Source organism: Moschus berezovskii, chromosome 14, assembly GCF_049115385.1.
Source record: "Moschus berezovskii isolate FMDL1 chromosome 14, NW_MosBer_1.0, whole genome shotgun sequence".
Classification (NCBI taxonomy): Eukaryota; Metazoa; Chordata; class Mammalia; order Artiodactyla; family Moschidae; genus Moschus; species Moschus berezovskii.
Window position 1 is genome coordinate 47,952,601 of NC_142473.1, and position 24,846 is coordinate 47,977,446.

At 41.0% G+C, this 24,846-nt stretch overlaps 1 long non-coding RNA gene across 1 annotated transcript; it reads right to left on the reverse strand.

The window, feature by feature from the left end:
* Nucleotides 1-637: 637 nt before the first annotated feature.
* Nucleotides 638-23,126, reverse strand: LOC129554538 (uncharacterized). The gene is made up of 3 exons (XR_008685612.2): nucleotides 22,951-23,126; nucleotides 2,244-2,408; nucleotides 638-777 (listed from the first exon to the last, which is right to left on the reverse strand). It is a non-coding gene; the product is annotated as an uncharacterized LOC129554538 (long non-coding RNA).
* Nucleotides 23,127-24,846: the final 1,720 nt, after the last annotated feature.

Genomic DNA, 24,846 nt, shown 5'->3' on the forward strand with positions numbered 1-24,846 from the left:
TACTCAACTTTTAAGATAATGAACTGGACTGGTTCCCTGCTATCCTCAGAAGGTGGCTATTTAAAACAATTGTTATGAACTTAGAAATTAAAACCTACCTGATGGGTTTCATTTCATGACAATTACTGTCTTTATTGTCTCATCTTGGCTATTGGGAGTTCCTTCAAGTTGGCTCCTGTGTTGTTTGCCGGGACTCTTGTCGTTGCTTTCTGGCATTTCCTAAGTTCCTCTTGTATGTTTTCTATCCTAAACTTGGAATCAGCTATTTCTCTAAGAAGCCCTGGGTTTCACGTGTGCTTTGCCCCTACATATAAAGGCAGTCCTGCCATGCCCTGCTGTTCAGGCTCAGTTATCTTCACCAAGATGGTGACTCCTTTCTTGTCTACAGGTCCTCAGACACATGGAATGCAAAGTGCCCTGGTGGCAGCTGAGACCTGTAGTTCCATGGACTGGGACCTGTAGAATGTAGTTCTGTGTCCCCCGGAAAATGTGTGCTCCCTTTGGAGAACAGTGCTTCCAATCCCACAGAACCCAGAACCACAGAAACAGGAAGCACAGTGGCCCTCAGTGGACTCTTGGAAGTGAGGGTAGGTGTGGCCACTTCTTATGCCCTTTGGTTCCTGGAACCAGGTATTCTTCCATAGGGACAGAGCAGCACTTGAACTTCTCTGATTTAATCCATATGCTGGATCCTGAAGGATGACATACCATTCTTGCAGACTGTTGCCTCAGATGCCTTCAGAAGGCTATTCCAGGGCTCTTTGGGGCTGGTATCTTCTGGATGGCACAATCAAAAAAAAAAAAAAAAAACAACAACTCTGAATGTGTTTATCTGTCAATCACCAGTAGATCCTAAGGTCGTGGGCCCACTTCCTAACTTCCTTCCCTGTGAACTGGGTCTGCTGGTTGGATGCGACAGAATTCCATACCTGGGGATCAGGTACTCTCTAAGTTTCTGGATATTGGGGCTGAGTGGCTCTGGGCAGGAAAGCAAACATTTCAAGAGTAGATCTCTATCCCCGCGAGGATGAACTGCTGACCCTCCCTGGATGGAAGGGACCTGAGATAGTTGATTTGCCACCAAGGGATTTGTTGGTCTCAAGGAATAATGCCATAGCTAGGGCTCAGCATTTGTTCCTTTCACTGGCAGAAGGCAGCAGCAACTAGATGAGCTTTGGTACTTGGGCATCCATGCTGGTGGGCCTATGCATAGCCTCCATGTCTATCTTGTGATAGACAACTCCATTCATCTGCTTATTGTGCCAGTTCCAGGATGGCCAGTGACAAAATGGCTGAGTCATTTAATCTACTTAGTTCAGTCCTCTTCTGTGATGGATGCTGTCTGGTGAGCGGTGATGAAATGACACCAAAATCTTCATACTGCCTGCCTCCTTCTGAATGTCCAATCACATGTCTCTACCCCAAACCTTCTTGTCCCCAGTCTTTCAGACCCTTCCAGTCCCTTGACAAGCCTGCTATACTATTGACCACTGCCGAAGAATGTGTATCTAGCCTCCTGTATACACTTCTCCTTCCATTACCAGGGACAAATAATTGGGAAGACTATAGAATCTGCTTGATCATTACCATTTGCAGCTTTGGGAAGATTTTCCCTTGCTTCCCACTGTCAAGGCAACTCCTGAATGTGACTATCACACAGCCCCTGTCCTTTTTGACTTCCACCCACATACCAAGCTGACGCATCTGCAAACCAAATGAGGTTACCATTTCCATCTTACAATAAACTACTGCTGGCTGCACTTGACTTTGTCTTGGGCAGCTTGATGGAACCCAGTTTATAACAGGAAGTTCTTGATGTATTTTTCACTTGATATTCACGGATAAGCATTTCATCTAAACCGGGGCCCAGTCACATGCCAGGAGCTGCTTCTCAAAAGGTGTGTAATTCTCTGCTGTAGCTGACATGACTTTGCTTCAGACTCTCAGGGGCCAACTTTATGATTCTTTTGCTGGGTTTTGCAGTGAGCTCTAGATTGCATCTTTCCCCATCATAGGCTTCCAACAATATAGAGTCTGCTGCATCTCCCCCCCCCCAACCCTAAATGCTCAAAAGCTCTTTTCCTTTTTCTTTAAAGTTGAGTAATTTCACTAAAGTGCATCTTGGTGTTGGCTGCCCTAGGTAGTGGTCTCAGGCACAGGTGTGCACTTCCAGTGTGAGGGGCCTTTCATTGTGACTGTAACACCCATCTTGCAGGAAACAAGCACTCTGACCCAGGTCATACCTTTCATGGTTTGAATGCAACTTAAAATTTTAGACACCATCTTGGCATCTTCTCTGCTGATCAGAATTCCTGTAGTTCCATATGGGCCTGCTGCCACTCTGCACACTGAAAGGTCTTGTTCACAGGTGGTCCAGTAGGTCAGCATAGTCCAGTCTTCTAGCCTGACTGTTAAAACACCAAGAGTATTTTAACTCACTTTTGCAACAAATATTTATTAGATGTGTCAGCCACTGTTCGAGGCACTTAGGAAAAAATTGTGAGCAGATACTATATAGTGAAATACATTTCTTCAAAATCATCCAAGGTAAGGGGAGTGAGTGAGAGTATAGGGAAAATAAGGCTGCCATGAGTTCTAATTGTTGAAGCTGAGTGAGGAACATGGGTGTCTCTACTTCTGTATGTTTGAAACTTCCCATGATAAAAAGATTAAAAAAATACATATGGTTCTTGCCTTTAGGCAGTTTGCAATCAAATGAAGAGTTAGATAACTAATTTTTAAAAGTCACATAAATGTCAAGTTGCAACTCTGATAATTTCCTTGAAGATATCCAGTGCTATAAGAGCCTACGTGAGGGGTCAGGAGGACTCCCCTGAGGTTGAAGGTCAAAGTTAACTAGGCACATGGGGAGGGAGGAGAGAAACTTCTAGGGAGAAGGAGCAACTTTCTGCCAAGTGTCTCCTTCTGTGGTGGGAAGGAGCACAGAGCACACAGGACCCAAAATGAGGTTTGCTCAGTTGAAGCAGAGGCTGGTGGGTAACGTGGTGGGAATGAGGCTGAGTGACTGCTGGAGCCCAGTTGTGTAGGGCCATCGAGACCACCTTGAGGGAGTTTTGTCTTTACCATTGGAAAGAATTGATGCTTTTGAACTGTGGTGGTGGGGAAGACTCAGAGTCCCTTGGACCGTAAGGAGATCAAACCCAGTCAACTCTAAAGCGTCAGGCGAGTGTATGTTCCTCGGTTCTTTGTCTCGTCACAACAAACATTTGAAGTGACGGACATTAAACCCCCCTCAGCGTGTTACAGCTCTCGGGTCTTGTACAGACCATGTTATAGCTCTCAGGTCTCGAACGGACCTTGTTATAGCTCTTAGACAAATCAGTGTTACAGCCCAGTGTTACAGCTCTATTTTATTTAGAAGATAGCAGGAAAATCCATCTTCAAGGCGTGAGGGCACGTTGATCCAAAGACACGAAGAGAAGAGCACCCCAGCGCACGGTGGGGGCAGGGGGAGGGGGGAGAGAGAGAGCCATTTGGCTCCTCTTTTTATGTATTTTTTTCTTCCCCCCGGGCCTGCCCTATGCAAATTGGGCTTAGTCAGGAGTGCTGTTCTACCTGCAGTCCTCACTCCAGTCCTCGGACCTTCCTTTGACCTTCCTCTGTTCTATTTTCATGGGCTTTTCCCTTCCTTGTCCTTTAGCCACCGCCATTTTGGACTCCTTTTCCCTATTCTACCTACCTAACAAAATGCTGATCACCGAAGAATTGATGCTTTTGAACTGTGGTGCTGGAGAAGACTCTTGAGAGTCCCTTGGACTGCAAGGAGATCCAACCAGTCCATTCTAAAGGAGATCAGTCCTGGGTATTCATTGGAAGGACTGATGCTAAAGCTGAAACTCCAATACTTTGGCCACCTCATGCGACGAGTTGACTCACTGGAAAAGACTCTGATGCTGGGAAGGATTGGGGGTGGGAGGAGCAGGGGATGGCAGAGAATGAGATGGCTGGATGGCATCACCAACTCGATGGACATGAGTTTGAGTGAACTCCGGCAGTTGGTGATGGACAGGGAGGCCTGGCGTGCTGTGATTCATGGAGTTGCAAAGAGTCGGACACAACTGAGCGACTGAACTGAACTGAACTGAACAAAAGGAAATCAGTCCTGAATACTCATTGGAAGGACTGATGCTGAAGCTGAGGCGCCAATACTTTGGCCACGTGATATAAAGAACGGACTCATTGGAAAAGACCCTGATGCTGGGAAAAATTGAAGGCAGGAGGAGAAGGGGACAACAGAGGGTGAGATGGTTGGATGGCATCACCGACTCTATGGACATGAGTTTGAGCAAGCTCTGGGAGTTGGTGATGGACAGAGAAGCCTAGCGTGCTGCAGTCCATGAGGTCACAAAGAGTCCAGGACTGAGATACTGAATGAACTGAACTGATTGGAGCTCTGAGAGGTCATGCAAGGGTTTCCTGGAGGTGGATGATGCATTCAGATTTGCATTTTGAGGAAGTGATGTAAACCTCCCAACTAGTGGCCAAAGGGGAGATAAGAGAGATGACAGCAGCTTGAACTAATGGTGGTAGAATTAGAGTGAAAGGAAAGGATTTTAGAGTTGCCTCAAGAGGCAAGACTGACAGGACTTGGCCATTGACAGGTGAGGAGTTATCAAGGTTGTCTCCTAGGCATTAGGGGTGCATCGTCTACACCCAGACTTGTGCTGTTAGCCAAGCTAAAATGTGTGGGGTAACGGTGAGTACATCTGTGCTTCATTCACCTGTGGGACACCTTGATCTGTTTTGAGCTTCCTTTACTTGTACTAACTCTGTAGGAGGTGGGACTACCTGGGCACAACAGAATCTTTGAGCTTGAGGTTCCTTCCTGCCCTTTCCTTGACTCTGCTCTTTCCTCTGGGGTGGGGCAGTCCCTGAACACTTCTGTTTGGATTTGGGTCTCAGTGATCTCAACTTCCGAAAGAGGCTTATTATAGGGTCTGACCTTTAACTTGAGCTTCACAAGCTGGACAGTTCCATCAATGTCGGAACTACAGGATTAATTGCTGAGAACCTGGTTTTGATAGCTTGAATGCTGACCCCAGAGCTAGTTCAAGGGCATCCCTGGACCAAACTGTTATTTCCTATCTTGGTTCAAACTCTTGATTCCTGATCTCCTGCTCTGCCTTAGTAAGTTCTGGCCTTGGGGGACAGGCGATACCACCCCTACCTCTAAAGGCAGTCATGGGCCAGGCAGCTCTTTGAATCATGATGCTTCACTTGTTGAAAAGGTTAGTTACACCCAAGAACCATAACACAGAACACGGTAGGCTCAAGCTTTCCAGTAAAGAAACCTTTAGCCCAGATCGTGTAAGATTCTATAAAAGCTTCCTGGTTTTGTAGTTGTGCTTCATTATTTCGGTTTTGGCATTTGGAGGCACCTCAGTGAAAAGGTTGGCTTGAAGCTCAACATTCAGAAAACTAAGATCATGGCATCTGGTCCCATCACTTCATGGGAAATAGATGGAAAAACAGTGGAAACAGTGTCAGACTTTATTTTTTTGGGCTCCAAAATCACTGCAGATGCTGATTGCAGCCATGAAATTAAAAGACGCTTACTCCTTGGAAGGAAAGTTATGATCAACCTTGATAATATATTAAAAAGCAGAGACATTACTTTGCCAACAAAGTTCTGTCTAGTCAAGGCTATGGTTTTTCCCGTGGTCATGTATGGATGTGAGAGTTGGACTGTGAAGAAAGCTGATCGCCGAAGAATTGATGCTTTTGAACTGTGGTGTTGGAGAAGACTCTTGAGAGTCCCTTGTACCGCAAGGAGATCCAACCAGTCCATTCTAGAGGAGATCGATCCTGGGTGTTCATTGGAAGGACTGATGCTAAAGCTGAAACTCCAATACTTTGGCCACCTCATGCAACGAGTTGACTCACTGGAAAAGACTCTGATGCTGGGAAGGGTGGGGGGCGGGAGGAGAAGGGGACGACTGAGGATGGCATCACCGACTCGATGGACATGAGTTTGAGTGAACTCCGGGAGTTGGTGATGGACAGGGAGGCCTGGCGTGCTGTGATTCATGGGGTCGCGGAGAGTCGGACACAACTGAGCGACTGAACTGAACTGGACTGAACTGGCAAGAGCTGGAATTCTGTGACCTTAGCCTACCGTTGTTACTCAGCAAGCTGTGTGATTTGCTAAGCTTAACCCTCTAGTATCATGAGAACACATGGGTTTATATACCTTTGTAGGAAAAAGTAATCATAAAATTGAATTAAAATCGGTGCCTGGTTTTATTTGCAACAGATTTAATGTACTGAATTCACAATTGTGGGCGATGCTCATGGATAATGCTTTACTTTGAATAAGGTTGCTAAATCCCAAAGGCAGGCTTTAATTTGGGAAGCTGAAGAAGCTAGGTTTTAGTCTTAGAATACTGTGGGTTCCACATACCCAGATAGTGTGCCTTCCTGCTCCTCGTATATAAAATGAGCAGTTTAGCCTTGTGTTATTGCTGTGTGCTGAAGAGGAAAGGATCTAGCAAATAAATGCCTTTTGAAAACAAGTCCATAGCAATTAAGAAAGAAAATGCAATAAAAAGCATTCATATCAGAAATTGGAATTAAAAACTGTCTCTATTTGCAGATGACATGATCTTGTATACAAAAAATTCTGAGGAGTCTACTAAATCTATGAAAACTAATAAATGAGCTTAGCAAAGTTTCAGGATACAAGATCAATATAAAAATGAATTGTGTTTCTCTATAACAGGAGCAATAAACAAACTGAAAGTAAATTATTAAAACAATTTATAACAGTATCAAAAAGAATAAAATACTTAAGAATCTTTAACAAAAGATGTATATTCTGCAAATACCAGACATCACTGAAGGAAATTAAAGAAGATGGAAATCAATAGAATATGTTCATGGATCAGAAGACTTAATATTGGTAAGATGGCAATACTCCCTAAACTGATCTATAGTTGAATGTGTGCATGCCTGCTAAGTCGTTTCAGTCATGTCTGACTCTGTGCAACCCTATGGACTGTAGTCCCCCAGGCTCCTCTGTCCATGGGATTCTCCAGGCAAGAATACTGGAGTGGGTTGCCTTGCCCTGTCCTCCTCCAGGGGATCTTCTGACCCAGGGATTGAACCCCCGTCTCTTATGTCTGCTGCACTGGCAGGTGGGTTCTTTACCTCTAGCACCACCTGGGAAGCTCCACAGTTGAATGCAGTTCCTACTGAAATTCCATCTGACTTCACAGAAACTGATAATCTGATCCTAACTGAAAATTTATGTTGAAATTCGAGAGACCTAGAATAGCCAAAACAAGCTTGAGAAAGAAGAACTAAGTTGGAGGACTCACACTTCCTGATTTCAAAACTTACTACAAAGCTACAGTAATCAAGACTGTGGTACTGGCATAAGGATAGACGTATATAGATCAGTGGAATAGAATCGAATTCAGAAATAAATTCTCACATTTACAGTCAATTAAGTTTTGACATGGCTGCCAAAATAATTCAAACGGGAAAGAATAGTCTTTTTCAACAAATGTGCTGGGATAGCCACATGCAGAATAAAGTTGGACTCCCCTATCTAGCACCACATGCAAAAACGAACTCAAAATGGGCTTCAGGGAAGGTAATGCTCATGTGTGGTTTCTCAGCTGGGCTGTTTCTTCTCTCCAAAGTTTTAGTCAAATAGGCATTGAGCATAAATCCCATCTGGTGCTTGTGCTGGCTATGATAACAGAGATAAATCACAACTAGGCTCTCCCTGGGGCAACCTCCCACACCTGCCCATATGATGTCTTTATTGAGTCCATAGACGTGGACAAGAGTCCATAGACATGGTGACAAGAATGATGATGGGGATGATTGCTAACACTCTGAGTCAAGCACCATTCCAACCATTTTACACGTATTACTCATTTGATTCTTACAAATATTAACCCCATTTCACAGATGAGGAAACTGAGGCAGAGATGGACTAACTTGCCACACAGCTGATAAACAGCAGGACTTCTGAAAGAGTAGGTGGGGAAAACTTGCAGGGAAAGGGCTGTACCTGTGCCAGGACTTGGCTGATGGTATCAATAGAGAGAAAAGGGGCAGGCATCGTAGTCATCTGGGGCAAGGTAACCTTGACTACAGTGGCCATGGGTCTCCTTTGAATCCTGTTGCTGACCTGCCCAAACTGGATTCAGAACCCCCATGGAACTCTGGGCCTGCCATGGCCGCCAAGTCCCACACTGCCCTAATGAGCATCTCTTCAGCCTAGCACAGAGCAGGAGCTTGTGAGTAGTTGCTGGGGTCCAAGAGCTTGACATTTCCTCTTGCTCATGGCCTGAACTCCTAACTTCCATGGTGCTTCTCCTCCTGAAAATGTGATTACAAAAGCAATAGAGTCATTATAGAAAATGCACAGCCATTACACATGTAATGGAAAGACAAGCAGAAGAGCTGGTTCTGGCTGCTAATTCAGCCTGGAGGAGGGGACTTTTTAAAGGGTTTTTGATGGTCTTTAGGATATGAAAGGTCAGGATATTCCTGCTGGAAAAAGCACATTCCACAAGAGAGGCCTCATACTCTGTATAGGAAAACAAAGGACTTGAAGAACTTAGTGGCTCTGTGAAAGGTAAGGACACAAAGTGGGACCCCAGGGGCAGAAGTGAGGGTATTCAGAGAGGGACCACCCACCTGTGAGAGGCAAGGGTCAGAGAAGAAGAATGTCCAGTGAGAACCCCGCAGAAGCAGGATCAGCCTGGACACACTAGAACACAGACACTCCTGCTGATTGTAGGTTGCCTACCACACCATGCAGAGCGGTAGTCCCTCAGCAGTGCCTCAAGCAAGATATTCTTCAGAGAAATCAAGGAGAAGAGACTGTGTTTCATATTTGTGTTAATTATGGACAGAGAAAGGAACAGCTGTGGAAAGTGAGATGCCAGGGAAACTGAGACCGGCAGGAAGAGGAAATGGGAGTAAACAGAACTTGTGGTTTTTAGTTGCTCAGTTGTGTGTCTGACTTTTTTCCAATTCCATGGACTGTAGCCCTCCAGGCTCTTCTGTCCGTGGGATCTCTCAGGCAAGAATACTGGAGGGGGTTGCCGTTTCTTTCTCCAGGGGATCTTCTTGACCCAGGGATTGAACCCATGTCTTCTGCATTGGAAGGCAGATTCTTTACCACTAAACCACCAGGGAAGCCCAAACAGGAGAACTAGGCATCTGGAAATCCACACCAGTGTGGAGAAGGGCATTGGAATTTGCACATATGTATACTTGCTTACATACATTTGCTATATACTTTCCTTAGTATAGAGGATGATGGTTTCAGCCATTTTTATTTAAATGTTAAACAAAAGGATGATCCTGCAAGGCTGGAAGACTGCAGGATACAGAGATAAACAAGATAAACAAGTGGAGAAAAATAAAAATCCCTCTCCACCAGGTAAAGAGAATAACTCCAAACATTTTGGCATATATATTTCAGACTTTCTTCTATGCACATATGTAGTTCTGTTGTTCAGTTGCTCAGTCTCGTCTGATTCTTTGCAACCTCATAGACTATAGCACTCCAGGCTTTGCTGTCCTTCACTTCTCTCGGAGCTTGCTCAAACTCAGTTCCATCGAGATGGTGATGCCATCCAGCCATCTCATCCTCTGTCATCCCCTTCTCCTCCTGCCTTCAATCTTTCCCAGCATCAGGGTCTTTTCCAGTGAGTCAGCTCTTTGCATCAGGTGGCCAAAGTATTGGTACCTCAGCTCCAGCATCAGTCCTTCCAATGAATATTCAAGGTTGATTTCCTTTAGGATTGACCGATTTGATCTCCTTGCAGTTATTAATCTAATTTTAAAAGTCAATTTAATGTGCACATCATTTTGAAGTCTGCTTTTTTCCTCTTAACACAGTATTATGAACATTCTTCTGTTTCAATAAATATTCATCTTGTATCTTTTCTAGGGGCTGGGTGATATCTTGTATGAAGATACTAGAGTTGACAATCAAGCCTTAAAGTTTTGATTTTAGTTGTATTTTTATGAAAGTTAGAAGTGCTCCTGGTTTGAAGAGTCATATAATTCTATAAATCTTGCTATGCAAGATAGCAGTCCCTTACACATTCTCCCTCTTTGCCCAGGAGCAGAAGCAACCACTTTCACGTCCATCCTATTAAGCTAATTACTTTGGTATTTACTTCTGCATCTCTGAACAACAGCCTTGAATTGCTATATGTTGATTTTTCATCTTAGGTATGATTTCTTCACTTCTTGATATGGAAATTGAGGACTTATCTCACGTTCCTTCTATATTCCCAGGAGACATCTCCCTATGTTCTCCTGACAAAATGATATGGTAGTTTTGGCTAGATCAATGTGTAGAGTTTACATTATTATGGTTATGTAAACACTGTTGATGGCTGCGTGGTATAGTAAAATATGATGAATTGTCCTTTCCCCCATAGATTTTCTTTTCTCTGGATTGCCTCATGTTGCAGGTTGGTGTTTCCAGAGACAAAACTCTGAGATGGATCTCGGTGTAGGATGTTTATTACAAGAATGCCCTGAAGATCAACACCTGTGGATAGAGGGCGAGCAGACAGAATTGAGGTTTTAGGGGAGAAAGAGGTCAAACTGCTATGCAGGCTGAGCACAGCCTTGACTGATGCCCTGGGAGCTCTGGAGCCAGAGGGTAACTGAGGAATGGTCCCTTCAGGGTTCATTTTCATGCATTAGTCACTCATTTAACCCCTAACCCTTGGTCAGTTGGCAAATTCTCCTCTCAATACATGAGTTCGCACCAGATTTTCAATGCATTCCTATCTTCTCAAAGAAGTCTCTCCTGGATCCTTGAACCTACTCCAGGCTGCACTGTACTGCATTCCAGCCCCTACTCCTGGGGCTTTTGTCACTCTGAGCTTCAGGGCATCCCATTGTACAGAGGTTTCTGGTTCACTGTACTCCCCTGTATTGGATATTCTGTTTTCCTGTGGTCCATGCCTTCTTCTTTCTTAGTTTATTCTGTTGTTTTAGTAGAGCATATCTTCCAGTCACAGCCATAGAGAGCAGAATAATGGGCTACATTTTTTTTTCCTTTTTGAGATCTTAAATATATGAAAATGTTGTCATTCTTTCCTTACAGATTCCTAGTTTGGAAAAAGACTTCTAGCTTGGAAATAGTTTTTTTCCCCCCCAGTTTTAAATGCATTGCCTTGTGCCTTCAAGCTTCCAGCATTGCTACTGAGAAGTCCAAAACCACTCTGATGTCTGACCTTTTTCTGAGCCCTGTTTTTCCTTTCTGAAAACTTGTAGAATCGTTTCTGTTTCTGATGATAAAATTTGCCTCTGTGTGCGTATTTTCTTTCATCCATTGTAGGCACATGAGGGACCCTTTCAATTTATTTGGAAATTCATGGGCTTCATTCCCAGGAAATTTTCTTGAATTGTTTTTCTTGGATATTTTCCTCTCCTTTTTCTGTTTCATTTTATATTTCTCCTGGAATGTCTACGATTAAGACACTGTATGTTCTGTACTTCATCTCACCACTCACTCATTTTTCCATCTTTTGGGCTTTTATTTTTGGAAAACTTCCTCAGTGTTATCCTCTAGCACTTTTCTAGTAGAGTTTTAAAAGGAAACCTGACACATACACAACAAAGTGTAAAAATCACAAGTGTGCATTTAGCTCAGTGACTCATCAGAAACTGGAAACACTTGCATAGCTCCAACCCAGGGAAGGAGCGGATGATGACTACTACCAGCAACTCTCTCATGCGTTTATCTCATCACCACTCACTCTCCTCCCCCAAACAATCATGTACCTAACTTCTAACACCATAAATCAGTTTTGTTGTTTTCAAGTTTTAGCTTATATCAGAATCACCTGAAAGATTTGTTAAAACAGATTTCTGGCACTCACTTTCAGAGTTTCTTATTCAGTAAGTCTATGTTGGAGCCTAAAAATTTTCATTTCTAACAAGTTTTCCAGGTGATGCTGGTGATGGTGAGAACTAATGGCCTATTCCTTAACTGAAAACAAATGGAATCATACAGTGTTTCCTCTTTGGTGTATGGTTTCTTTTGTTAAAAAATAACTTTATCCTTTTTTAAAAAACATGTAGCTGAAGTTCATTCATTTAAACTACTGAATAGTATGACTGTACCCTATAGTATGACCTTATTTATCCATTTTACTGTTGATGGTCATTTGTGCTATTATCAGTGTTTGGTTACTATGTTTAATGGTGCTACGAACATTGTTTTGGAGTATTTTGGTGAAAATGTGCATATATTTCTGTGGGGTATGTACGTGTAGGAGAGGAATTGCTGGTACACGGTATGGGTCAAGCTCTTTTCCAAAGCAATTGTACCAATTTTTACTGCCAACAGCAGGGTGTGAATGCTCTCCATGCTCTGCATCCTACACAAGACTTGATGTCATCCATCTTTTTATTTCTAGTCATTCTGGTAGGAGTGCAGTGGTATCTCACTGTGGTTTATCTCATGCAAAATGGTTTTGCATTTTCATGATGACTGATATTGATTGCTTTTTCTTAAGTGTATTGATTACTTGGATATCCTTTTGGATGAAGTACCCATTCAAGCTTCTTGCTCCTGTTTCCATTGATTTATCTATTTTTTTCTAATTGACTTGTATTGATTCTTTATAAATTCTGGATATGACTATTAGTTGGTAGTATATATTGCAATAATTTCTTCCATTCTATGGTTTACTTTATTAATGGTGAATTTTTATAAATACAAACTTTTGAGTTTTGTGTATGTAGTGAGAGCACCTGAAATCTATTTTTAAAAGCAAATTTCCAGTATATTATACAGTATTATATAACTATAGTCATCACATTGTACACTAGATTTCTGGGCTTATTCATCCTACATCACTGTAATTTTGTACTCTTTGACCAACATCTCCCCATTTCTTCCACATCTCTGCCTTTGGTAACCACCATTCTATTCTCTGCTTCTATGTATTTAACCTTTTTAGATTCTACATATAACTGAGATCATACAGTGGTTTTCTTTCCATACTTGGTTTATTTCACTTAGTGTAATATCCTCCAGGTTCACCAACATTTCCATAAATGGCAGGATCTCCTTATTTCTTAAGGCTGAATAATATAACATTATTTACATGTATACAGAAGACACAGAGCAAGACTATGAAGAAGTGAATGTAGGAATGGATGAAGAGCTAGCAATAGCAAAGAAATCTACAGTTGAAAAAGATAAATTGTAAACTGTGCTCTCACCATTTGGATCCTATGAAAAGGGAATGTGTGAAGAGAGAATGTGAGATTTAAGTTACCTCCTTTTAAGAGACTTGCCTTTGTACCAATGACAAAGCAAGAAGATGGAATGTGCTAATTTGTCAAAAACAATGAAGGCACACTTCCGGAGATGGGGTTGGGGTCACCTTTCCAAAGCACACAGGTGGCTTAGGGGAGAAGTGGATACTTGAATGAAAAGAATGAATGAAAGTCCATGCATTGTTAGGAAGAGATCATGGGTAATGGATGCTTGAAGGGTAACAAAAAATATCCACTACATTTTCCAAAGAGTTTAAGCCTTGAATACTCTTGCAGCCCCTGCAGCACAAACAGGTATTGGCAGGGAAATTAGTTCTCAATTTTGCAGGAACTAAATAACTCTCTCTGTGATGAATTTGTCTGTTTGGTAGTCAGCACTGACTTCCAAGTCCTTCTAGAGTGCTTTTCTGCACTGTGTAAGCTGACAAGCTAAAAAACCTCATCATAAGCAGCATTTTTAGGCTCCCTTGCAGCTAAGATCCTGGATATGACTTATGTCCTGCCAGTGAAATGTACTTAGATGAGATTGAAAGGTAGGAGTGATTCAGAGGCTATTTTCCAACTACTTCTGGTTTTGTTTGTTTGGCTTTGATCATGAATAAGTCTATGGAGATAAACCTGACAACCAATTTCCAGGTATTGAGGAGCAGTTCCTGTGATGGCAACCTTCTCATCTTGATTCTTGAGAGTTTAATTAACTTGTTAAAGGTACGTAGACAAAAAGTGACAGAGTTCAAGCTCAGGTGTCTGAATTCATAGCTATTTGGAGAGCTCTCAAAGTTTGCCACAGTTGTTGCTTCCCTGGTGGGTTAGATCCTGAAGACCCAGCCTAGATCTCACCCCATTCACTGCTTCCAAACATGTTGTAAGTGCTTAGTGTTTTCTTATATACTTTCAGAGCTACTTCAGTTTCCTGCACTGAAACCTTCTCTCTAACATAATAAGGGAAACACCCTATCTCCCCAAATTCCAGGTTTCCTAATTACAATCATGCTATGGGTATGGAATAATAGCCAAGTTTCTCCCAACAAGCAGGGGCAAGTACCTGTGCTTTGGCACAGCGGTAGAAGAGCCCTGATAGAGGAAGTCAGGAAATAGGACACCAGCCAGGTGTGGCTTCCATGGGTCCAATGGGTGTGTGGTGGAATGAGAATTGCTTGTACTATGTGCCCATTCTGCCAGCACTTGTGCTCTGTGCTTCAAAAACCTTATCACATCCATGATTCGGTGTAACCCTGCAAGGCAGGTATAATTACTTTCAGTTTACCTATGGGGAAACTGAGGATCCGAGAGGTTAACAGGACCTGATCAAGATGCTTGGAGTTGTCTACACACTTGGCATATATACATTTACAGTTTTAAATGTTTTTCTCCTAATTACAAAATAATGTATGTTCATTGTAGAAACTTTGTCATCATCCCTTTGGTGTCATGGTAGCAGGATGGAAGCAGGGGCTACTTTTTCTACATGTGTATTTACATAATTGTAAACTCTTTGCTTCTTCTATTATATATGCTGCCCAGTTTTTGATATAAGATATGTGAACTCTATTTTCTTTCTTTTTCTCTTCTTAAAAAATTGAATGGCATGAACAATATTTCAGAAATGAGAAATAATTGACAAACTGGCTTGTGTTGACCTCTTAATAAATGAAAGGGCTGAGATAGTTATCTGCAGTAAAATTGCAAAATAGATAATTGAAAGGAACCACAGGTCACATCTTAACTTATTATCTTATTAATAGGCTCTATGAGCTAATTTAAAAGGATTATAGAATCTCTCATATCAGTAATCTTATATGATGATTTTAATGACTGACCAGTGTGTGTGTATATGTGTGTGTTTTGGTTGCCCATTCTCTTCTCACAGGCTTTAGGCAATAGTTAAAAACATGGCCACAAGAATTTAGAAGATGTTATCTGTTGCCTGTCTAGCCTAAATTGGTCCAGGATGATAACTCACTATAATCAGGTGTTCACATTTTGCAAGCAGCATAAGAAATGCACATATACTCTGTGACTTAAAATGAACTGCAAATAAGACTCCCATTGAAAAGTCCTATGATCTTCAAATGGCTGGGATCTAGATTTCATTCAATTTTAAGTTACTTTTCTGGTCATGACAATAAAAACTACTTCTGCTCCAGTCCTCCTCTTCCTCCTCCTACTTCTATTGCAATATATTAATAGTTAAATGGTTCAACAACTAAAAAGTATAAAGACAATCACTGAAACTTCCCTTCCATCCTTTACCTCCTCCTACCCAGCCATCTTCCTAATTTCTTATATATTTTTCTATAAATTCTTTATGTATATACAAGAACAAACAGATTCTTGTTTTTCTTTCTGTTTTCCCACACAAAAGGTGAAAATATATATACATTGTTCTGTAGTTTGTTTTTGTTTTTTTCATTTAAAAGAATATCTTGGAGATCTTTTCATATGCAAACATATAGATTTTCCACCTTTCTTTTTATAGCTATGTTAATGTTCTATTTTATGTATGTCATATAATTCATATTTCTGCCTGGGATTTTTGGCCATTTAGTTGCTTTTAATCTTTTGCTGCTACAAACAATGAATGCTGTGATGAATAGCTTTGCACATAGTGTCATTTCATACATGTGAGAATTAACATGTATTAAATGTTTCAGTTCAGTCGCTCATTCGTGTCTGACCCTTTGCGATCCCATGGACTGCAACACGCCAGGCCTCCCTGTCCATCACCAACTCCCAGAGTTTACTCAAACTCATGTCCATTGAGTCGGTGATGCCATCCAGCCATCTCATCTTCTGTGGTCCCTTTCTCCTGCCTTCAATCTTTCCCAGCATCAGGGTCTTTTCAAATGAGTCAGTTCTTTGCATCAGGTGGCCAAAGTATTGGAGTTTCAGCTTCAACATCAGTCCTTCCAATGAATATTCAGTACTGATTTCCTTTAGAATGGACTCGTTGGATTTCCTTGCAGTCCAAGGGACTCTCAAGAGTCTTCTCCAACACCACAGTTCAAAAGCATCAATTCTTCAGCACTCAGCTTTCTTTATAGTCCAACTCTCACATCCATATATGACTACTGGAGAAACCATAGCTTTGACTAGATGGATCTTTGTTGGCAAAGTAGTGTATCTGCTTTTTAATATGCTGTCTAGGTTGGTCATAACTTTCCTTCCAAGGAGTAAGCATCTTTTAATTTCATGGCCGCAATCACCATCTGCAGTGATTTTGGAGCCCAAAAAAATAAAGTCTGACACTGTTTCCACTGTTTCCCCATCTATTTCCCATGAAGTGATGGGACCAGATGCTATGATCTTAGTTTTCTGAATGTTGAACTTTAAGCCAACATTTTCACTCTCCTCTTTCACTTGCATCAAGAAGCTCTCTAGTTCTTCTTAGCTTTCTGCCATAAGGGTGGTGTCATCTGCATATCTGAGGTTATTGGTATTTCTCCTGGCAATCTTGATTCCAACTTGTGCCTCCTCCAGCCCAGCATTTCTCATGATGTACTCTGCATATAAGATAAATAATCCGGGTGACAATATGCAGCCTTGATGGACTCCTTTGCCTATTTGGAACCAGTCTGTTGTTCCATGTCCAGTTCTAACTGTTGCTTCCTGACCTGCATACAGGTTTCTCAAGAGTCAGGTACAGAATGAAGAAGGTATACAGTACAGAATGAAGCAGGTCAAAGGCTAACAGAGTTTTGCCAAGAGAATGCACTGGTCACAGCAAACACCCTCTTCGAACAACACAAGATAAGACTCTAAAATGGACATCACCAGATGGCCAATACCAAAATAAAATTGATTAAATGTTTATTTAATTTAAATAGATATTTTAAGACTGCTTTTTGTAGAACTTATGTCAGTGTATACCCTCATCACTAATATTTAAAGTGCCTGTTTCCCTAGACTTGCCATGAGAATGTTGTCAAACTTTGGATTTTTTGTGTCATATGTTTAAGATTTATTTACATTTCTTTAATTGGCCATTTTTCTATTGTGTAACTGGTCTTTACTTATTGACACCTAAGGGGAAAGAGATTACTCTTTTGTGATCTGATAGGAAAACATTTCTCCCAATTTCTTATTTATTCTTTAACTTTACTTATAATGTTAAACATTAGAGTATTTTCTTTTTGTATGGTTGATCTTATTAATTGTTTATGGCTTCTGGGTTTGGGGTGACAAAAAGACTTTCCCTACTATAAGATGAAAGGTATTTTCCCATTTTTCTTTTAAAACTGTTGAGGATTTTTAAAAGTTAACTTTTTTTTTTTGGCCACATGTCTTGCAGTATCTCAGTTCCCCAACCAGGGATTGAACCCAGGCCATGGCAGTGAAAGCCAGAATGCTAACTAGGCCACCAGGAACTCCCCAAAAGTTAAATTTTGTATTCTTTTGAAGTTAACTCAGTGAGGCATGAGGAATGGATTCAACTTCATTTTGTCTTAGTGGCTACCCATTTGTCCCAATACCATTTATTTAGTGGTCAATATTTTTTCCAGTGATTTGAATGTCAGCTTTATTACATTGTGTCTATGTATGATTTTGTGACTATTTCTGCCTGTCTTTGTATAAGCCAGCATTACACTGTGCTGATTGCTGAGATTTGATCATATCTTTTACTAGTACTAATATTACTGATCTTCCTTCCCTGCCATGGCTCTTCCTTTTCACACTTTTTATCACTGTTCTTGCTCCTTTCTTGTTCTATATAAACTTTAGAATCAACTTATCTAATTTTTTTAAAGCCTAATAGAACACATTAAAATTTTGAATTAAGTTACGGAGAACTGATATTTTTATGATGTTTCATATTCCTGTCCAAGAGCACGTAATATTTCTACCTGTTCAAGTTTTCTTTTGGATAGTGTTTAGTAGTGTTTTAAATTTTTTTCTTTACATAGAACTTGAGTATTTCTTATTGTCTTTGTTTCCAGGTATTTAATTTTTTGTTGTTGTTGCAATTGTAAATAGTCTTTTCTTCCATCACCTCATTTATATTGAGAAAACTTGATTTCTACACATTAATTTTGCTCCCTACTAGTTTATTGTTATTAAGTTTATTGCTTGTTAGCAGTTTTTCAGTTCAGTTTCTTCAGTTTTCCAGATATCCAATGATATCACCTGCCATATTTCCTCTCTTCCAATTCTTATACCTCTAATTTATTGTTGTCTACTTGATTTGACCATTATATTCTGTAAACAGTGCTAAGTTGCTTCAGTCGTATCCGACTGTGTGACCCCATAGATGGCAGCCCACCAAGCTCCCACGTCCCTGGGATTCTCCAGGCAAGAACACTGGAGTGGGTTGCCATTTCCTTCTCCAGTGCATGAAAGTGAAAAGTGAAAGTGAAGTCGCTCAGTCGTGTCCAGCTCCTAGCGACCCCATGGACTGTAGCCTACCAGGCTCCTCCATCGATGGGATTTTCCAGGCAAGAGTACTGGAGTGGGTTGCCATTGCCTTCTCCATAAGCTGTAGTAAATTGAAATGATCATCTTTGTCTTGTTGCAGAGTTCATTGGAAATGCTTTCAGTATTTCCCTGTTAAGTCTGATGTTGGCTTTTGAATTGGGATAGATTTTTTTCCTCATGTTTAAGAAGTATCTATTTGTATGTTGATTTTTTTTTTTTAAATCGAGGATGTTTGTTGTTTAAAATCCCTTTACAATCTATGAAGATGCTCATCTGATCTTCCTCCTCAAATCTACTCGTAAGATTAATTATGGAAATAGATCTCATAATATTAAACCATCCTTGCATCCTGAAATGTATCCCACTTATTTATGATGTTGAATTTTGATTTGAATTTTGAATTTTTTGTTTATAGAGTTTTTTTAATTCATGGTAATAAATAATATTGATCTATAGTTTTCTTTTTTGTGTACAATATTATGAAGCTTGGGTATTAATGATATACTTCCTTCATAGAAAGAATTTGAACTCTTTTTCTATGCTCTGGAACAATAAAAAAAAATTGGAATAATTTGTTCTTTCAAAGAACAAATTCTTCATTAGAATTTTTTCTGTCAAATTATCTGGTTGGTCCTGCCACTTTCTTACGAGGTAGGGTAGCTCTTTGACAACTTATCTTTTTCTCCCATACAAACTGTTTTCCATCATTTCTCTCTCTTCTGAAGCCTGTTTTGTGTGTATGGGTCTTCTGATGTGTAGAAATCTTGGATTTTCTTCTTATAAGTTGCCTTTATAATTACAACCTTTACAGTAATCCAAGTCTATGCCCCAACCAGTAATGCTGAAGAAGCCGAAGTTGAACGGTTCTATGAAGACCTACAAGACCTTTTAGAACTAACACCCAAAAAAGATGTCCTTTTCATTATACGGGGCTGGAATGCAAAAGTAGGAAGTCAAGAAACACCTGGAGTAACAGGCAAATTTGGCCTTGGAGCACGAAATGAAGCAGGGCAAAGGCTAATAGCGTTTTGCCAAGAGAACGCACTGGTCATAGCAAACACCCTCTTCCAACAACACAAGAGAAGACTCTACACATGGACATCACCAGATGGTCAACACGGAAATCATATTGATTATATTCTTTGCAGCCAAAGATGGAGAAGCTCTATACCGTTAGCAAAAACAAGACCAGGAGCTGACTGTGGCTCAGATCATGAACTCCTTATTGCCAAATTCAGACTTAAATTGAAGAAAGTAGGGCAAACCACTAGACCATTCATATATGATCTAAATCAAATCCCTTATGATTATACAGTGGAAGTAAGAAATAGATTTAAGGGATAGATCTGATAGAGTGCCTGATGAACTCTGGACGGAGGTTCGTGACATTGTACAGGAGACAGGGACCAAGACCATCCCCATGGAAAAGAAATGCAAAAAAGCAAAATGGCTGTCTGAGGAGGCCTTACAAATAGCTGGGAAAAGAAGAGAAGCGAAAAGCAAAGGAGAAAAGGAAAGATATAAGCATCTGAATGCAGAGTTCCAAAGAATAGCAAGGAGAGATAAGAAAGCCTTCCTCAGCGGTCAATGCAAAGAAATAGAGGAAAACAACAGAAAAGGAAAAACAAGAGATCTCTTCAAGAAAATTAGAGATATCAAGGGAACATTTCATGCAAAGATGGGCTCGATAAAGGACAGATGGTATGGACCTAACAGAAGCAGAAGATATTAAGAAGAGGTGGCAAGAATACACAGAAGAACTGTACAAAAAAGATCCTCATGACCCAGATAATCACGATGGCGTGATCACTCACCTGGAGCCAGACGTCTTGGAATATGAAATCAAGTGGGTCTTAGAGAGCATCACTATGAACAAAGCTAGTGGAGGTGATGGAATTCCAATTGAGCTATTTCAAATCCTGAAAGATGATGCTGTGAAAGTGCTGCACTCAATATGCCAGCAAATTTGGCCACTTCAGCAGTGGCCACAGGACTGGAAAAGGTCAGTCTTCATTCCAATCCCAAAGAAAGGCAATGCCAAAGAATGCTCAAACTACCGCACAATTGCACTCATCTCACACGCTAGTAAAGTCATGCTCAAAATTCTCCAAGCCAGGCTTCAGCAATATGTGAACTGTGAACTTCCAGATGTTCAAGCAGGTTTTAGAAAAGGCAGAGGCACCAGAGATCAAATTGCCAACATCCACTGGATCATGGAGAAAGCAAGAGAGTTTCAGAAAAACATCTATTTCTGCTTCACTGACTATGCCAAAGCCTTTGACTGTGTGGATCACAATAAACTGTGGAACATTCTGAAAGAGATGGGAATACCAGACCACCTGACCTGCCTCTTGAGAAACCTGTATGCAGGTCAGGCTATTGTTTAAAACAACACAAAACAGAAAGTAAGTTTTTGTGAGGATGTGGAGAAACTGGAATCCTTGTGCATTGCTGGTGGGAATGTAAAATGGTTCAGCTGCTATGGTCATTAGTATTGTGGTTCCTAAAAAAATTAAAAATAGAAACATCATATGATCCAGCAATTCCACTTATGGATATCTACTCAAAAGTATTGAAAGCAGGCACACAAACAGATATTTGTACACACACATTCACAGCTATGTTATTGAAATAACCCCAAAGCAGAAGCAACCCAAGTGTTCATTGACAGATGAATGGATAAGCAAAGTGTGGTATACACATAAAATGGAATACTATTCAGCCTTAGAATTTATGCTACATGAACTAAGACAGTCAGTAATACTGTGTGATTTTATTCATATGAGGTACTTCAGTTCAGTTCGTTTCAGTCACTCGGTCGTCTGATACTTTGCAACCCCATGGACTGCAGCATGCCACGCCTCCCTGTCCATCACCAACTACCGGAGTTTATTCAAACTCAAGTTCATCGAGTCGGTGATGCCATTCAACCATCTCATCCTCTGTTGTCCCCTTCTCCTCCCACCTTCAATCTTTCCCAGCATCAGGGTCTTTTCAAATGAGTCAGTTCTTTGCATCAGGTGGCCAAAGTATTGGAGTTTCAGCTTCAGCATCAGTCCTTCCAATGAATATTCAGTACTGATTTCCTTTAGGATGGACTGGTTGGATCTCCTTGCAGTCCAAGGGACTCTCAAGAGTCTTCTCCAGAACCACAGTTCAAAAGTATCAATTCTTCAGCACTCAGCTTTCTTTATAGTCCAACTCTCACATCCATACATGACTACTGGAAAAACCATAGCCTTGACTAGACGGACCTTTGTTAACAAAGTAATGTCTCTGCTTTTTAATATGCTGTCTAGGTTGGTCATAACTTTCCTTACAAGTAGTAAGTGTCTTTTAATTTCATGGCTGCAGTAACCATCTGCAGTGATTTTGGAGCCCGAGAAAATAAAGTCTGCCACTGTTTCCACTGCTTCCCCATCTATTTCCCATGAAGTGATGGGACCGGAAGCCATGATCTTAGTTTTCTGAATGTTGAGCTTTAAGCCAACTTTTTCACTCTCCTCTTTCACTTTCATCAAGAGACTCTTTAGTTCTTCACTTTCTGCCATAAGGGTGGTGTCATCTGCATATCTGAGGTTATTGATATTCCTCCCTGCAATCTTGAATGGAGTAGTCAAATCCATAGAAACAGAAAGTAGAATGGTGGTTGCCAGGAACTGGGGCCAGGTGGAGGAGTGAATAATTACTGCTGAATGAGTACAGAGTGTCAGTTTTGCAAGATGAGAAAAGATCTGGATGGTAGTGATGGTTGCACAACAGTGTAAATATACTCAGTGTCATTAAACTGTGTACTTTAAAATGGTTCAAATTGTAAATGTTATGTTATATATTTTTTTCAATTTAAAAAGAAAGAAAAACTTTAAAAACCAATTCAAACAATAAGGAAGGGGCTTACCTGGTGATTCCATCTGCCAATGCAGGAGACAAGTGTTTGATCCCTGATCCAGAGGATCCCACTTGCTGTGGAGCTACTAAGCCCACATGCCACAACTACTGAGCCTGTGCTTTGGAGCCCAGGAGCCGCAACTACTGAGGCCAGAGTGCCCTAGAGCCCATGTTCTGCAAGAAGAGATGCCACTGCAATGAGAAGCCAGTGCACCACAGCTAGAGAGTAGCCCTTCCTCTCCACAACTCGAGAAAGCCCACACAGCAACAAAGACCCAGCACAGCCAAAAATAAATAAATAAAGCTAGAAACAACAACAGCAACAATAATGACATGTACTGGCACACATACCTGGAGATCCTGAGGTGGGGTGTACCTGTGGGTTGGCGTCAATGTTCCTCTTGATTTACCCTCTTTGGGTTGCTATCAAGATGGCTGCCACAGTCTCTCATTCATCACACCCATATCATAGCAGGAAAAGAGGACTCTTCCATTCCAACCTTTCAAGCAAAGAGACTGAAATTGCTTCTGATTGGAACACTGTCAAATGTTTATCCCTGAACCAATGATTGTCACGGGGGAATGGAATGAAAGTGCTGATCTTCTTAAATCATCTCCTGAGCCTGAAGTGGGTGGGGCAGCTTCCCTCTGAGGAACAGGGGCTGTCTGGGGCAGGGGAAAACATCTGTTGCAAAGGATGAATGAGCAAATGGAGATGGGTCCAGATCAAACATACTGGAAAGGTTTTTCAGGAGATGTGAAAGCCATCCATGGAGGAGAAATGAATGTGTGTGTGAGAGCTGATGGGTTTTCTTTTCTGCATTGGTTCTCAAGACCTGCTAGCCTGCAGACTCTAGTACTTTCATCCATGTCTCATTGCTGTCTGGGGGACATCTCAGCAAACACCTTTCCCCTGGGATATAGTATCATTTGTTAATCAAGACAGTGCATTTTATTTATTGAGACCCACTTTGTGTCTTTTAGGCAAAGGGAAGAGTGTGAGCAAAAGAAAAGCTATATGAGGTGGGAAATGACAAACTCCTGATACAAGTAGTTCAGTGTCGCTGGAGCATAGCTTGTGGGTAGGAGAGAAGTTGGAAAGGCAGAGGGTGTCAGATCACAAAGCTCTTTGGCTAGGCAGTTCTTGTTTTAACTTACTTTTTGAGGTAAAACACATACAATAAGGTGCATAAAGTGTTTTAAGTGTAAGCCAGTGTCTCAGTGAATTTTTACATATGTATATACATCCATCACCCAGATCAAGATCTAAAAGATTTCTAGTGTTCCAGAAACTTCCTTCATGCTTCTTCCCAGTCAACACCCATTCCCAGAGGGAGTTACTATCCTGGTCTCTATCACAATTCATTAGTTCTGTTTTTAACCTTCATAGAAGTGGAATTGTACAACATATACCCTTTTGTATTTGGCTTCTTTCACTTAATATAAATAATCATGAGATGCCTCTGTGTCATTAAATGTGTTAGAGTTTGTTCATTTTATTGCCCATTTATTTATTCCATTGAATGAATATCTCACAATTTGTTTATTCACCCTCTATTTGATGGAGATTTGAGTTATTTCTAGTTTTGTGCTAGTGTGAATACAGTCATTATGAACATTCTTGTATGTGTTTTTTTGGGTAAACACTCATTTCTCTTGGGTATGTACCTAAAAGCAGGTAGTCATGTTTTGCTTGAGTAGGTACTGCACAAATGTTTTTCAGAGTGATTGAATCAAGGGAGTTTGGACTTTAGCCTGAGAGAGACTGGGATTGGTGTGATAAAATTTACATTTTACTTCCACAGCCACTGTGAAGATGTACTGAAGGTAAGATTCTAAACAGGGAGATCATTCAGAGACTAGGAACAGCAGACCAAGTGAGGGATGATGAGGTTCTGAGCTCTGGAAGCTTGCATGAAGGAAGAGGATGGTTTTGAGAGATGTTAAGAAGGTTGGGTTGACATGAAAGTTTGTATTTTGTATGTTGTGGGAAGAGAGAAAATGGACCCTGGTGTGACTGACAGGTCTCTGACCTAGTGCTGGCAGAATGATGGTGCCTTTCTATCAAGTACTATCAAGAGGAAGCACTTGATAAGGAGAGGTTTGAGGAAGAAGATGAATTCCGTTTTGAACATCTTGAATCTGAGGGACCTGTACGGGTGATCAAGGTGTGGGTAGACAGCTGGAGACAATGCATAGAACTGAAGCTAAAGGGAGGTTTCTATTATAGAAACAAGTGAATGAACG